Here is a 17029-nt window from a genome sequence, read left to right as displayed (position 1 = left end):
AGTAAGAAATCAAAATTACAGAGGTATTCACAGTCATTGCTTAATACTTAGTTGATCCACCTTTGACAGCAATTACAGCCTCAAGTCTTTTTTGAATATGATGCCACAAGCCTAGCACACCTACAGGGGTTGGACAATGAAACTGAAACACCTGGTTTTAGACCATAATAATTTATTAGTATGGTGTAGGGCCTCCTTTTGCGGCCAATACAGCGTCAATACGTCTTGGGAATGACATATACAAGTCCTGCACAGTGGTCAGAGGGATTTTAAGCCATTCTTGTTGCAGGATAGTGGCCAGGTCACTACGTGATACTGGTGGAGGAAAACGTTTCCTGACTCTCTCCTCCAAAACACCCCAAAGTGGCTCAATAATATTTAGATCTAGTGACTGTGCAGGCCATGGGAGATGTTCAACTTCACTTTCATGTTCATCAAACCAATCTTTCACCAGTCTTACTGTGTGTATTGGTGCATTTTCATCCTGATACATGGCACCGCCTTCAGGATACAATGTTTGAACCATTGGATGCACATGGTCCTAAAGAATGGTTCAGTAGTCCTTGGCAGTGACGCGCCCATCTAGCACAAGTATTGGGCCAAGGGAATGCCATAATATGGCAGCCCAAACCATCACTGATCCATCCCCATGCTTCACTCTGGGCATGCAACAGTCTGGGTGGTACGCTTCTTTGGGGCTTCTCCACACCGTAACTCTCCTGGATGTGGGGAAAACAGTAAAGGTGGACTCAGCAGAGAACAATACATGTTTCACATTGTCCACAGCCAAAGATTTGCGCTCCTTGCACCATTGAAACCAACGTTTGGCATTGGCATGAGTGACCAAAGGTTTGGCTATAGCAGCCCAGCCATGTATATTGACCCTGTGGGGCTCCTGACGGACAGTTCTGGTGGAAACAGGAGAGTGCACATTTAATTCTGTCGTGATTTGGGCAGCCGTGGTTTTGTGTTTTTTGGATACAATCCGGGTTAGCACCCGGACATCCCTTTCAGACAGCTTCCACTTGCGTCCACAGTTAATCCTGTTGGATGTGGTTCGTCCTTCTTGATGGTATGCTGACATTACCCTGGATACCGTGGCTCTTGATACATCACAACGACTTGCTGTCTTGGTCACAGATGCGCCAGCAAGACGTGCACCAACAATTTGTCCTCTTTTGAACTCTGGTATGTCACCCATAATGTTGTGTGCATTTCAATATTTTGAGCAAGACTGTGCTCTTACCCTGCTAATTGAACCTTCACACTCTGTTCTTACTGGTGCAATGTGCAATCAATGAAGACTGGCTACCAGGCTGGTCCAATTTAGCCATGAAACCTCCCACACTAAAATGACAGGTGTTTTAGTTTCATTGTCCAACCCCTGTATCTTTAGGCGGTTTTTCCCATTCTTCTTTGCAGCACATCTCAAGTTCCGTCAGGTTGGATGGGAGACATCTGTGCACAGCCATTTTTAAATCTGTACAGAGATGTTCAATCGGATTCAAGTCTGAACTCTGGCTTGTCCACTCCAGGACATTCACCGAGTGGTTCTGAAGCCACTCCTTTGAGATCTTAGCTGTGTGCTTTGGGTCGTTGTCCTGCTGAAAAATGACCTGTCATCCCAGTCTGAGATCTAGAGCGCCCTGGAGCAGGTTTTCACGCAGGATGTCTCTGTACAGTAATGCATTCATCTTTCCCTCTATCCTGACTAGTCTTCCAGTTCCTGCTGCTGTAAAACGTCCCCATAGCATGATGCTGGCACAACCATGCTTCACTGTAGGTATGGTATTGACCTGGTGATGAGCAGTGCCCGGTTTCCTCAAAACATGATGCCTCCTATTCACACTTTCTTTGTTCTTTGTCTCATCAGATAATTTTGTTTCTCATGGCCTGTGAGTCCTTCAAGTGCCTTTTGGCAAACTCCAGATGAGCTGCTATGTGCCTTTTATTAAGGATTGGCTTTCTTCTGGCCACACCACCATAAAGGCTTGATTGATGCAGATATAGTGTCCTTCTGGAAGATTCTTCTCTTTCCGCAAACGAATGCTGGAGCTCTGACAGAGTGACCTGACCAAGACCCTTCTCCCCGATCACTAAGTTAAAACGACTGGCCTGCTCTAGAAAGGGTCCAGTTGCTTCCAAACTTCTTCCATTTACGAATAATGAAGGTCACTGTACAATGGGCCCTTTGGAAATTGTACATTTGATACAATTTGGAATAAGGCTGTAAAATACCTAAATGTAGAAACAGTGCAGTGGTGTGAATACTTTCTGGATGCACTGTATGTAGCAAACAAAACAATTGTGAAATAACTAAAAACAACTTTGATATTTTAGATTGTTTGAAACAGTCCCATTTTGCTTTGATTATTGCTTAGCATGCTATTGGGATTATCTTCATGAGTAACCTGAAATGGGTGTCCTGCAGTCTTAAAAGTGTTCCGGAGGTTCCTGGTAGTAATAAAAACAAAATCCTACTTGAGAAGGTGTGTCCAAACTGATTTTAGACAGTTTCATTCATATTACTGTGCTGAAGTTGTTTTTTTTTTATTTTCTTTACAGATAAACCAGCCAGTCTGTAGTGGAGTGAAAACCAATTGACCTCTACTTTGACTCATATGGTTTTGCTTATATAAATAATTTTCTCTAAAATGAGCTAAAGGTTTAGCTTTGCCGTCTCTCTCCAACTTTATATAATGCCATTCAGACATTAAAGTTTACTCTCGATTCATACCACAAAAATATGTGCTTTAGAACCCATTGAGATGGGAAATTATAGCAAAAAGACGCTGTAAGGGGAAAGTTTGGATTTTTGAAAGTAGGGCTCTAGGAAAATGATTATTACCTGCGGAACAGTCAGTATAAAGAAGTTTTAAAAAGAAACTAAAGTGTAGACTTGTTGTAAATAACATCTATAGCAGTGTAAGGAACCCCTTTTCTACTGAAAGCCCTAGGATTTAAAGCCCCAGCATTTGTTTTACCTTGGTAAAAGGAATCTGGAGTAGACAATGGCAGTTTAAGAGGGTAAAGAGGATCACTGGGAGCTTTTGGGAAGCATCCAAAGCATCCAAACCTGGAACTGTGGTCTCTCCTCCTGCAGAGCAGTCAGCATAAAACCATGAAAACTGGAAAATAGTATTCTAGGGTGTTATCTTTTCAACCTTCATTCTCTCCTCTATTCTTTTCTCCTTCCCTTTTTCATTTTTGCCCGACCTCTCTCTCTTTCTTGCTTCTTTTTTTTATTTTCGTTTCCGTGTTGCAATTGAAATAATTCCAAAGCAGTTTCTTATAAAGTTTCTTTTATAAATATCAAGTGGAGCATTACAGTGTTAGCTGCAAAGCTCCACTTGTGAAAATAAATCTGTTGGGCTTCTCTTTGGCACTCACATAACAATTCTGAGTGCCAAGCAGAAGTGTACTCTGCTGGACAGGACACGGTAGAAAATAAAACAAGTGTTCACACTTCAATAAGTTAGATTTACGTGAAAAGCCAGTTTTAGGGAAATCTGTATGTTTAATGTAAAATAAAAATTAAGTTCTTTTTTTGATTATTAAGGGGTACTTCACTAAAATATATTTTTTTTCTTACAGAACTTGGCGAAACAGTTTATAATTAATGCCTACATTAACTTAAAATGTCAAATATATCCAGAGAAAAATATTATATATTTTTTCTGATATTGCAGTTTTTTACCACCTACCTACTCAGATGAGATTGAGGGTGCAGTAACTTGGGATTCCACCTGCAAGTGCTTGGTTAGCTTAGCTTAGCATCCAGACTAGCATATAAGCCAGGCTCTGCATGCCCCAAAAACTTCTTAAGAACATTTCAAAGTAGGCTCATTCTTGATGAACTGACTGCACAGCTAAAGTTTAGAGGTCTACTTTCTCACTTAAAAACATCTTGAAACATTTGTGACAGATTAATGGTATAAAAAGGATAAGGTTGTGTACTCACTGCCACCATTGCTGTAGCTGGTGGTGCAATGCCATGCTGCACACATCCCTGCCCCTTTAACAATCTGAAAAGTCCTACCTTAGACCAGGACCTTTGACCCATGAAAGTAAGAATCCAGGAGAGTGAAATTACCTGGGTACATTTGTATCAAAACAAACCCCAAGCTTTCAAAACCCCTTTCACAAGCAATGGAAAAGGGGCTAATGTCATACTTCTGGGGAGTTTCCTCACCCACATGCAGAATTAAACCAGGACCCAGAATTTAGCAGAACAAAGGTTTATTTACAACAAATGAATAATAGGTTGTGCAGGTATCATGGCTTCCATAGTGAGGTTCAGCAGCATCTGGAGGAAAAGAGAGACAGTTAGATAAAGCAGGAGAAGTAACAGGGAAGAATCTTTCAATGGAGTGGCTGAACTGAGAGGCTTACTGTGCTGGAGAGATCTGTTATGGAAGAGTTTGCAGAAGTGATCCGGAGTTGGTGTGGGAAACAAGACCTGGGATGCACAAAAAACATGGAGGATGAGCTCAAGGAAGAAGATACACTTGAACAAAATTCTCATAAAGTTTGCTAAGAAACTCTTAGGAAGATGGACTTGGCTTGACTACCAGGTAGGTTATGCATCAGGTGAAGACAGGTCTAACCGCTTCTGAGGTCTCCAACGCCCAGATGAGGAGTTTTCAAACGTGTACAATCTGCAGCTGGCAGCCACGTCCTCCAGCAAAGATCCTCTGGCTATGAAAGATCTCATGTATGGATACAAACTCACAGTAGCACACCAGGGTCATGACAGTAAAGATCTATTCTAAGTAAAAGCAGTGCTAATAGGAATAGTATGATGAGACTTTTTCTCTAATTCTCCAAACTTAGATCATTCAGAAATATGTTTACGGCAGGTAAGACACTGGCTGTTAATAAAAACTTAGCAAAACCCAAAAGATCTGAACAAACCATTCAAGTGTCAGTGTCAGTGAATATGATGAATTCTGTTATTATTCAAAACATCATCTTAACTTACTGAAAATGTATGATCTATTTGAAATTTGTGATCTTCAAAATCTCATTTTAGTTCTAAAACCTTCCACAGATTGCAATGATGCTTAAACCAAAACATTTTTAAAACCAAAATACAAGAGGGAAAAAATCATTTCTACAATGGTCTGAGCTTGGCTATTGTGACCTTACAAGGACTTTGTTGTTTGATCATAATTAATCATGCCTATGCTATAGGGCATACATTGCGCTTCAACCTTTGACAAATTACCAGTTTTTGAGCCATTTAAAATGAGAATACAGCAGGCATGCAACAGAACCAGACTTAGGATTCACGAATAAAGTATTGTTCTTTTTTCTTCTTTGGGAACTGAATGTGAAATATTAGGTTGACATATCATATGACACTAAAGTGCAAACAGGTGTTCGGTGGAGGAATCCCAAAGCAATAAAGCACCACAAGGCTAAAACTAGAGAATAATTTTAAAAATACCTAAATTATTACAGTTTTCCTTTCAACCACATCATCCTTTTTCATCTTCTTGTATTGAATCACTCATGTGTTTCCTGTCTCTCTTTACATTTAACCTCTGGCTCGTCTTCACTGCCTCTGGATTGTTGCCATGTTTCCTTTAACCTTGGAGCCTTTTGTTTCAAGTTATGTGTCAGCACACTTTTATCTCAGTCTTTACAGATGCTCAATAAAGGACACAGCTAAACAAAACAAAAATGCAAATGAAGAACGAGCGATAAAGTAAGAGGAGGCTATATTCTGTTTAACAACCTGCACTTTGTGGTCTCATGAGTCACATCATTGAAGAGGAACAAATGAATTGTCCTTCTCAGGGGTAACTTAAAAGTTGATTGGTCAGTTGTCAAGAACCCCATTAGAAGTCCGTTCTTCTAAAGTGAATAAAAAAAGCTTCCTGTCTTTTTTTTTTTTTTTTTTCTATGTTGTTTACAAAGCAAATAAGAAAGTAAAGAGCAAATTAGAGTATTAACATATAAATTCTACAAACAAATATAAAAATCTACTTTCACAGGCCTACTTATCTTTTCTTAATTTCTTAAGCAAAGTACCCTCAAGTTTAAACAGTTACAAAGCAAATGTCTGAATTTCAGTATGTAGTTATATATATACTTTATATGAAACTGCTTTGGGATAATTTCAATTGCAATGGACAAGGAGACAAAAACAAAAAGGAGAAAAGGATAAAGAACAAGAAAGAGAGAGAGGTTGGGCAAAAAGGACAAGAAGAAGAGAGGAATAAAGGAGAAAGGATGTTTTTAATTTTAAGAAAACATTTATAAGAAGAATAATCACATACTTACTAAACTAAGAAAAACACCTTTTTTTTTTTTCATTTTACCAACCGTGTCCTGTCCAGCACAATAGCACTCAGAATTGTTGTCTAAGTGACTGACAAGAAGCCCAACAGATTTACTTTCACAAGTAGCTCGGGCAAATAGGGAGAAAAGGAGAGAGGAATAAAGGAGAAAATGACGGATAAAGGGAATACAAGATATTAGAAGAGTGCTTCTACACCTACAGAAACATATATAACAACAGCAGTGTTACTGAAAAGTGCACGGTACTAATGAATGCAAGATGTATTTGGTGGTAACTGCAGCACAATGTAGAACATCAACCCTGAATCCTACCTTTGTGGGTCTAAGTGTAAGCATGCATTTGTGTATAAGGTTTCTCCATAAAAATATGCAATATTGAGTGTGAGAAGCCACAGACCTGTCCCTCTGGACCCGAGACAGACACGGAGGAGATCTGAGCCACAGGGATCAAAAGGCCCCCCAGAGTACGGGAACCCCAGGCAAACCACTGCCGGGACTACCGCAATCCCTGCAGAGAAAAGCAGAGGAGAGCCCCAGGGGAACCACACAGCAGCCACAGTGCTGAAGCCCCAGGGAGTTGCAGCTACGAGTCCACAGGCCCCACCAGTAGCCGTCTACCCACCCCCCAACCACTGTCGCAGCCCGGCGCCGGGCTGGGGGCCAGAGCCATAGAAGGAAGCATTGGAGAAAGGCCATCCCAGCATGCCAAACACCGGGCATCCCGCAAACTCCACACCTCAACCCCGGAGGCACCCCAGCATGCAGAATGCACTCATTGAAGGAAAGAGCACGTGCAATGAGATGGTACCTCCCTGCCGGTTTAGGAGACCCCTAAACCCACCAATGCACCCAAGGCCCCTGGGCCAGAGGCGGGCGCCCGCGCATGCACAGGCCCAAAACCCTGGTGACACACCCCAGGAATCCCGAGCCCGACCCCAGACCTACTCAGGAGCCGCACTTAGGCTGAATGTTAAAGATGGCACCTGTGTTTGGCCATGCCACTGCCACTGCTCGCATCCTTTGCAAGTTTTTATTTACTGTTATTGCAATATTTGTGGTCATATTTGCCCAATTATCAACTAGATTTGCTCCTGGATATGTTTCTGTTTTTCTATTCTATGACTGTACCTCTCTTTTTGGTATAAATGAGTCTATTGAATCTCTCTTTAGTGATTGGGGAAAGTACAATAAAAATTTTCTTCCTCCTCTTGTTTTTTCGCCCGACTTACCTGAGTACTTGTTCCTTTCGGTTACCAGGGAGGAAAGGAGGAAACGTGGCTCTAGGTCCGGTGCTCTAGTAAAACACAGGCAGGCTTCATGACTATGGATTCCTGGTCCCTATCAACGTGCCAGGTGTCTGCAGCGGTTTCCTCTCCTCGATATGTGTTGCGGTGACACACCCTTGCCGCTGTCATCTGGGATCCCCGCAGCTGATGTTCAGGAGACAGTGCAATCCTTGGAATATGATTGGTGGGATGCTTCGAGGTCGTGCTTTCCCATGTCTAAGGCGGCCATACAACAGCTGTTTTCTCGACCCAGCTGGAGACTACGTGACAGCACCACATGCCTTCGACCTTTCCCGTTGTGTCCTGTTGATGCGAAGATTGTGACGTCATCATCACCTCAACTTGGTCTTCTAAATGTCCGTTCAGTTGCAAATAAATCATTTTTATTGAGTGCACTTTTTATCAGGCAAGACCTTGATTTCTTTTTTTTTTACGGAGACTTGGCAAAGAGAAGGGGAGTTCATTCATCTAAATTAACTTTGTCCTGATTGATGCTCAGTCTTCGGGTTCCCCCTGCCCCTCGTGCAGTGGAGGGGGGCTTGCAGTGGTATTCAGAGACAGTTTCACCTGTAAGATAATGAATATGCAGACTTTTCTTTTGTTTAAATCTCTGATGGTCAAGGTGGGCTCCACAAACTCTTTCCATTGTGTGCTGGTCTATCGCCCTCCTAGCCATGCAGCTGTCTTTTTAAAGGATTTTAGTGGCTTTTTATCCTCCATAATTAAGTTGGATAATGTTGTATTATTTGTTGATTTTAATATTCATGTTGATAATAGTACTTCTAGTGAAGCCTTGGAATTTTTAACATTGACTGAAACTTTAAATTTTGTGCAACATATTTCTGGTCCCACCCACCAAAAAGGCCATACCCTTGATGTAGTTTTTTTCTCTTGGCCTAAATATTGTCAATCTCTCTGTGGAGGATGTCCTCATGAGTGATCATTGTTGTGTTTTATTTGATGTACTTTTTTCTCTGGATCCTAAGCCCTCTGAAATTAGGTCTCAGAGGTGTATTATCTCTGACAATACAGCTACTGGGTTTTCTTCTATATTTGATCCAAAAATGTTTGTGGAATGTCATGATGTGGACAGTCTTCTTCTTAGCTTTAACAGTCATTGTGAGGCTATTTTGGACCAGGTTGCTCCTGTTAGATCTAATTTGGTGACTAGGAAGACCACACGCCCTTGGATCAATGACACTATTCCCAGCGTTTATTCGTAGAACTGAGCAATTGTAGAAGTCCACCAAAATTGAGGTCCACAGATGGCACCTTAAGGAACTCATGTCTTCTTTAAATGAAACCATTAAAACTTCCAGACTTGATTATTTTCGCCAGCTGATAATTCTGAACAAGAGGAGACCACAGGTCCTGTTTGATACCCTGGTAACCAAGATGAAATCTTCTTCTTGTCCTTCAGATGCTCTGCCCTTTGCACTATTTTTAAAAGTATTTGATGTCTTTGGCACTCGGGTTACCTATTAATAAATTTGTGGCTGTGTTCTGGCGTATTTCCCAGCTCTTTTAAGCATGCCTTTGTGGAACCTCTTCTCAAAAAATCTAATTTGGACCCTACTCTGTTAAGTAATTTCCGGCCTATTTCAAAACTTCCGTTCTTGTCCAGACTTTTAGAGAAGGTGGTTTCCGAACAATTCATAGTGTTCTTTTTTGACCATTTTTAATCTGGTTTCCATGAGCATCATTCCACGGAAAATGCCCTGATCAAAGTGTCAAGTGATAATTTTAAAATCTCTCCATTAGGTCCCATTGGTTTTGCGCTTTGATTTTAAAATCCTGATTCTGACTTTTAAAGCTCTTCATTGACAGGCTCCCTTATACATTAGAGCCCTTTTGTGCCCGTATATCCCTTCTCGAAGGCAGAGGTGACTGGATCAGAATCTTCTCAAGGTCCCTCACACCCGTTTTAAGACTAGAGGAGATCACTCCTTCCAGGCCGTTGCGCCAAGGGTTTGGAATGATCTCTTGTTCTCATTAAGTTATTTTAGTTCTGTGGATGTTTTTAAGAGCAAACTTAAAAATGATCTTTTTTGCAAAACTTTTTAACATCTCCAGTGTGTCGGCGGTCCTTTTTGACTTTTATATTTAATTGTACCCTTGTAGTGATGGTTTTTATTATATTTTATTTATTCCTTTAATGTTTCTACTGTTTTATCTTATTGTATAATTGTACACATTTGTAAAGCACTTTATGAATGTCTGTGAAAGGTGCTATATAAATAAACTTTTATTTACTTACTTACTTACTTACAAAGCCCCAACCTGGTGGGGGCCACACTCCCTGCTGCCAGAGCCCCCAGCGACCCCAACCCAGGGACACCCCGGATGTCCCAAACCCAGACACTCCCCCGTATCAGCAACAGTGCCCCACAGGATGAAGCCAAAGACCCCCCACCCCCACTAGGTGATAGAGCCGATCAAAGGAGCCCAGAGAGATTGATCTAATGTGGACATAGAGGCTGCCTCCAGACTTATGTAATCCAACAAAAGGTCTCTATGCTGGTCAATACTAAGAACATTTTTATTTTTTCAATTCATGAACATTTTCTTAGTGCTACATAGGGCAGTGAAAACCATGTGAACTGAATTTGTCTCCATGGTGACACCATCTAAGCTGCTCAACAAGCAAACTGAGGGGGAGATGAAATAATTAATCTCAGACACTTTGATAAGTCTTCACATGTCCTGCATCTTGCTCTAGTCTTCACATATCCTGCATCTTGGTCTACCATCATAATTCCAGTAGCCCAAAAGAGACAGGCAAAATTGAAAAATATTCTACATTACCCCTAGCTAGTAGCGTGTGCATAAATTGTTGGACTGGCAACCTGTCCAGGGTGTAGCCCACCCCTTCCTTTGACCGCTGTGGATATGCAGCCACGTCCTGCAACCCTTAACAATATTAAGCGAGTAAAGAAAACAGATGGATACCTTTGCTCTGGTTCAGTAAACTATTAATAGCCATGATTGGTTTTTGAATATGTTTATTTAAATGGATAATAGTTTTATAACTATTCTGCAGACCAGCAACATGACTTTTGTTCTCTACCAAAAACTCCTGAAGATAATGTCTGGCCATCAGTTTGTGACCCTAAGCTCAAATTTATTTTGCTCATGCAGCAGGATAATGATCTAAAGCAAACCAACAGATCCACCTCTGAATGGCTCAGAAACGATAAATGGAAGGTTTTCCCATGACCCGGTCAAATTTTGGAGTTAAATCACATTCTGCTGTGGTGTGGCCTTAGAAAGGGCATTCATGTTTGAAAACTCTTCAGTGTGGCTGATTTAAAACAATTCAGCAAAGAAGAATGGTTCAAAATTCCTTCACAGCAGGGTAAAATAGTATTTTTTTATTTTTGCTTAAGGGCATTTGTTTCCTTTAGGGTGGTACAGCGAACTAGATTTAGAGGGCAATTACATTTTAACATAGAACCCGGTTCATTTGGAAAGCTTTTCTTTTGTCATTAAATTGAATATATCAAGATTGGAAAAATGCATTTTGTATTTACTCGGGCCATCTTTTTCTTATAACAAAATTAGTATGATGATCAGAAACATTTCAGTGTTATGAACAAAAAAAGATGATTTCAGTAGGGAGCAAAGAGTTTTACAGCAACATTTGTGTAATGTTTTTTAGTCCAATAAGCTATGATTGCAAGAAAAGGATCAGACACCCATGTTGCATAAGTTGCTGCAGTATTAATGAGCATCTTACAGTGGACTGTTGAAAGAATGAAAGTTCTTTTTACTACTGATCTAACGTCATAACATTTTTCTCTGATCAAGATACAAGTAAGACAACAACCAAAGTAAGGGTAATTTCAAACAGAACCTCTTAACTATGCAAATATTGCTGTATTGTCAATGTCAAGTAAGTACCCATTAAAACAAGTCTTTAAGACAAGGAAATGGTTACTTTTTCTGAGTACTGACAGTACCTTTGGGGGAATAATTATCATAACTTCTTGTACCTATTTTACCTTTGACATTTTTTTTCTTCCCTATAAATGAGTTTTGTTTAAATGAGCGATCAAGGGATGTGTTTTCAAATGTAACATTTTACTGAAGCTCATGCAGACACAGCACTGAGCAGGATAAACTCAGTCCTGAAGCTGAAACTGAAATTCACATATATTTTGACACATGCTACGCTCCCAAAAGTATTGGGTCACGCCACCAAATCAATAAATTACAGTGTTTCAATAACTTCCATGGATACAGGTATGTAAAAGTTTGATGTGGATAAACTTGACTGGCTTGCACATAGTCCTGACCTCAACCTTCTTGAACAGCTTTGGGATGAATTAGAGCAGAGGCTGCAATTCCGGTTTTCTCATCTAACTATGAACACACTCTTAAACCTTGTGGAAGATGTGTACATAATAGTCAAAGTTGCAATTGCTGACAAAAGTGGGTACACCAGCAAATTGGACCTTATAGATTAAGAATAGGACATCATCAAAATTCATGTACATGTAAAAGTAGACAACTACATCTGGCAAAATAGTGTATATTATTAAAACTTTTCTTACAGCAATTGAGGACAATGATATGCAGTACATTATGTGCACTTTCAGTTGAATCAGAATTATTCTGTTTTTATCATTTAAAATAGTGGAGTCTTTTAACAATCAGGCCTCTATAGAAATGGTTGAGGTTATTGCTTTTAAAAAAGTGTGAAGGGTACATTTGCATTTATCTTAAGCTGTTAGGAATATATTTTTTCCAAGTCTGCCACTGTCTGCCCCTCTTACGTTTACAAATCAGTTTTCCACTTCAAGGCATAAAGCTGCTGTTCTGCTTTGGATTTTTTTGAGTTTCTACAGAGACCTGGTAGAAGAAAACACAACTGTTTACTAAACTTTAGGATAAAAACTAAAAGTTGTACATAATTAGCAAGATTATTATGAGTGTTAGTCATTCTCAGAAATATATGAGGAACTCCAATAACCGATTGACTTTTTAAACATTCCTATAATTATGAGTGATTTTCTTTTGTATGTGTATGTTTTCAAAACTGTATTTCCCTATCATAACATACAGGGGTTGGACAATGAAACTGAAACACCTGTCATTTTCGTGTGGTAGGTTTCATGGCTAAATTGGACCAGCCTGGTAGCCAGTCTTCATTGATTGCACATTGCACCAGTAAGAGCAGAGTATGAAGGTTCAATTAGCAAGGTAGGAGCACAGTTTTGCTCAAAATATTGAAATGCTCACATTATGGGTGACATACCAGAGTTCAAAAGAGGACAAATTGTTGGTGCACGTCTTGCTGGCGCATCTGTGACCAAGACAGCAAGTCTTTGTGATGTATCAAGAGCTACGGTGTCCAGGGTAATGTCAGCATACCACCAAGAAGGACGAACCACATCCAATAGGATTAACTGTGGACGCAAGAGGAAGCTGTCTGAAAGGGATGTTTGGGTACTAACCTGGATTGTATCCAAAAAACATAAACCCACGGCTGCCCAAATCATGGCAGAATTAAATGTGCACCTCAACTCTCCTGTTTCCACCAGAACTGTCCGTCAGGAGCTCCACAGGGTCAATATACACGGCAGGGCTGCTATAGCCAAACCTTTGGTCACTAATGCCAATGCCAAACGTCAGCTTCAATGGTGCAAGGAGCGCGAATCTTTGGCTGTGGACAATGTGAAACATGTATTGTTCTCTGATGAGTCCACCTTTAATGTTTTCCCCACATCTGGGAGAGTTACGGTGTGGTGAAGCCCCAAAGAAGCGTACCACCCAGACTGTTGCATGACCAGAGTGAAGCATGGGGGTGGATCAGTGATATCATGGCATTCCCTTGGCCCAATACTTGTGCTAGATGGGCGCATCACTGCCAAGGACTACCGAACCATTCTTGAGGACCGTGTGCATCCAATGGTTCAAACATTGTATCCTGAAGGCGGTGCCGTGTATCAGGATGACAATGCACCAATACACACAGCAAGACTGGTGAAAGATTGGTTTGATGAACATGAAAGTGAAGTTGAACATCTCCCATGGCCTGCACAGTCACCAGATCTAAATATTATTGAGCCACTTTGGGGTGTTTTGGAGGAGTGAGTCAGGAAATGTTTTACACCACCAGTATCACGTAGTGACCTGGCATAAAGAATGGCTTAAAATCCCACTGACCAATGTGCAGGACTTGTATATGTCATTCCCAAGACGAATTGACGCTGTTTTGGCCACAAAAGGAGGCCCTACACCAAACTAATAAATTATTGTGGTCTAAAACCCGGTGTTTCAGTTTCATTGTCCAAGCCCTGTATATATATATACACACACTAAATATAGGCTTTAATGCTATCTTAGACTCAGTTGGCTTTGCACAAAACATTAGCAAACCTACCCACCTTTGTCTTCATTCTCTGGACCTTGTGCTGACATATGGCATTGAGTGTAAAGAAATAACAATATTTCCTCATAACCCTGTCCTGTCTGGCCATTTTTTAATAACCTTTGATTTTAATTTAACCAAGTATTCCACACCTGAAAGAAAATTTCATAATAGTAGATCATTATCAGACAATGCTGTAACGACCTTTAAAGAATCTGTTCCACTTTTAATTTCCTCATTATCACAGAAAAACACAGTGGGGGGGCAATAATTTTGTTTATTCCTCAGCACAAATTGATTCTGTTGTTCATAGTGTTACTTGCTCATTGTGTGGTGCATTAGACAATGCAGCTCAATTGAAAAGGAAGGTGATTATGTATAGGAGGCTGGCTCCCTGGTTTAATTAAGAGCTGTGTACTTTAAAGCAAAATGTTAGAAAGTTGGAGAGAAAATGGCACTCTACACACCTAGAAGATTCCTACTTAATCTGGAAAAATAGTCTACTGTTGTAGAAAAAGACACTTCACCAAGCTAGAATAGAAGAGAACAAGAACAAGAATAATCCTAGGTTTCTCTTTAGTACAGTTGCTAAACTTATACAGAGTCATAACTCTGTTGAGCCATCCATTCCCTTAGCTCTCAGCAGTCATGACTTTGTGGAATTCTTTTTAAATAAAATTGATTCTATTAAAAACAAAATCATTGGCATACTCCCGAAGATGATTATGTCATCCTCAGCAAGCGAGACAACATTGGAAGTAACTGTGGAACCTGATCTGTGTTTGGACTGTTTAGATCTTGTGGAGCTTCCTGCATTATCAAAAATAATAGCTTCATCTAAACATTCAACTTGTATGTTAGACCCAATCCCAACCAAATTACTTAAGGAAGCGTTCCCTCTGATCACCAGCCCCATTTACAGATGATTAATCTATCCTTAGTAAATGGATATGCTTTTAAGGTAGCTGTAATTAAACCTTTACTTAAGAAACCTCAGATCAGCTCGATCAAGATGATTTAATAAGTTACAGACCTATATCCAATCTTCCATTCTCATCTAAAATTCTTGAGAAAATAGTTGCTAATCAAATGTGTGAGCATTTACACAGCAATGACCTGTTTGAAGAGTTTCAGTCAGGTTTCAGAGCTCATCATAGCACTGAAACAGCTCTGCTGAAAGTCAATAATGATATTTCCCTAGCCTCAGATAATGGACTTGTCTCTGTACTTGTCCTGTTAGATCTCAGTGCTGCATTTTATACAGTCGAACATGCAAACTCCATGCAGAAAGACCCAGGCGGGAATTGAACCCAGGACCTTCTTGCTGCAAGGCAACAGTGCTATCAACTGCACCACCTTGCAGCCCTACATCCATTTGTTTGCTCCATTAATTTTCCTTCCCACAGAAAGTACTCCTGGAACAGTGCTTCTGTGTTCTTTTTCTGTCTCTGCTCTGTTCTCTCAAACCCCCAGTTGGTCTTGGCAGATGGCCGCTCACACTGAGTCTGGTTCTGCTGGAGGTTTCTTCCTGTTAAAAGGGAGTTTTTCCTCCACACTGTCGCTACATGCATGCTTAGTTTGAGGGATTGCTGCAAAGTCAACGCCAGTGACTGTCCGCTGTCGCTACATGCTCATCCAGGAGGAGTGACTGCTACAAGTCACTGGTTGGATCTGCTGGGTTCCCTCAGGTAGAAAAACGTTTAAACCTATCTGAATAAATAACCGACATCTGACTACACTGTTCGATAATTGAAATGTATGTACCTGACTTGAAATCTGCACAATTCAATTGAAGTGAATATGTGAAGTGCCTTGAGACGATTTGAATTGAATATATATATATATATATATATATATATATATATATATATATATATATATATATATATATATATATATATATATATATACATATATATATATATACATATATATATATATATATATATGTATATGTGTATATATATATATATGTATATGTGTATATATATATGTGTATATATATATATATATATATATATGTGTGTGTATGTGTATATATATATATATATATGTATATATATATATATGTATATATATATATATATATATATGTATATATATATATATATATATGTATATATATATATATATATATGTATATATATATATATATATATATGTATATATATATATATATATATATATGTATATATATATATATATATATATATATATATGTATATATATATATATGTATATATATATATATATATATATATATATATATGTATATATATATATATATATATATATATATATATATGTATATATATATATATGTATATATATATATATATATATATATATATATATGTATATGAGTAAAACAGGGCATGAAGTCTTACGAATATTCACATAAATGCATTTATTTAGCAATTAGAGACCTAAAATATGTTTAACACAGTCTAGTTAAGAGCCTACTTGGCAGTCATGCATACAGTTCACAGATTTTCAAAAAAGGTATAGAGTGCGGGGAGAGTACAAAATACAGAGTTTAGAGAAGATAATTGGCCATCTTGCTAATAGTATCTTTGAAGTAGTCACTGTTAGCTGCCTTCATGCCTCATCCTCAGAGCCTGAGATAAGATGAGATACTAGAAGTCATTTATATTTAGTTTTGAACAGCTGAGATGCATAACCTTTGAACCAAAAAAAACCTATGCCTATCTATCAAAAGCATTTATTGTTTTCATCACCCATCCTTTTACCTACATACTTGCTTGCATGTCTATACAAGTAGGAGTTGGGAACTAAAGTCCAAGTTTCATGACAAGAGGAAATTTAGCTATTGATTTACAAAACATTAAATGTTCTTGGGCTGAATTATATGCTCAGTTACTTGTCAAATATGGACCATGTAGACCCTTCAGGTCTTCTAAGACTTGCCTACTCAGTGTTCCGAGGACCAGACCAAAACAAATAAAGACAGCATTTAGTTTTTCTGCTCCTCAGCTCTGAAACAAACTCGCTGAAACTGAGATGTGCAGAAACAGTTGGTTGCTTTAAATCAGAACAGAAGAAA

General features: G+C 39.2%; 1 protein-coding gene and 1 long non-coding RNA gene across 2 annotated transcripts in view; both read right to left on the bottom strand.

Annotated features, from left to right (window-relative positions):
- Nucleotides 1-17029, bottom strand: part of brinp1 (bone morphogenetic protein/retinoic acid inducible neural-specific 1) — a 184428-nt gene that overhangs the window by 75652 nt on the left and 91747 nt on the right. The gene's annotated exons all lie outside the window — the stretch shown is intronic.
- Nucleotides 4226-5726, bottom strand: LOC124872316. The gene is made up of 3 exons (XR_007039254.1): nt 4572-5726; nt 4393-4459; nt 4226-4306 (listed from the first exon to the last, which is right to left on the bottom strand). It is a non-coding gene; the product is annotated as an uncharacterized LOC124872316 (long non-coding RNA).

This window comes from Girardinichthys multiradiatus, chromosome 8, assembly GCF_021462225.1.
Source record: "Girardinichthys multiradiatus isolate DD_20200921_A chromosome 8, DD_fGirMul_XY1, whole genome shotgun sequence".
NCBI classification, from domain to species: Eukaryota; Metazoa; Chordata; class Actinopteri; order Cyprinodontiformes; family Goodeidae; genus Girardinichthys; species Girardinichthys multiradiatus.
This window is presented reverse-complemented; position numbering and strand designations above follow the sequence as displayed.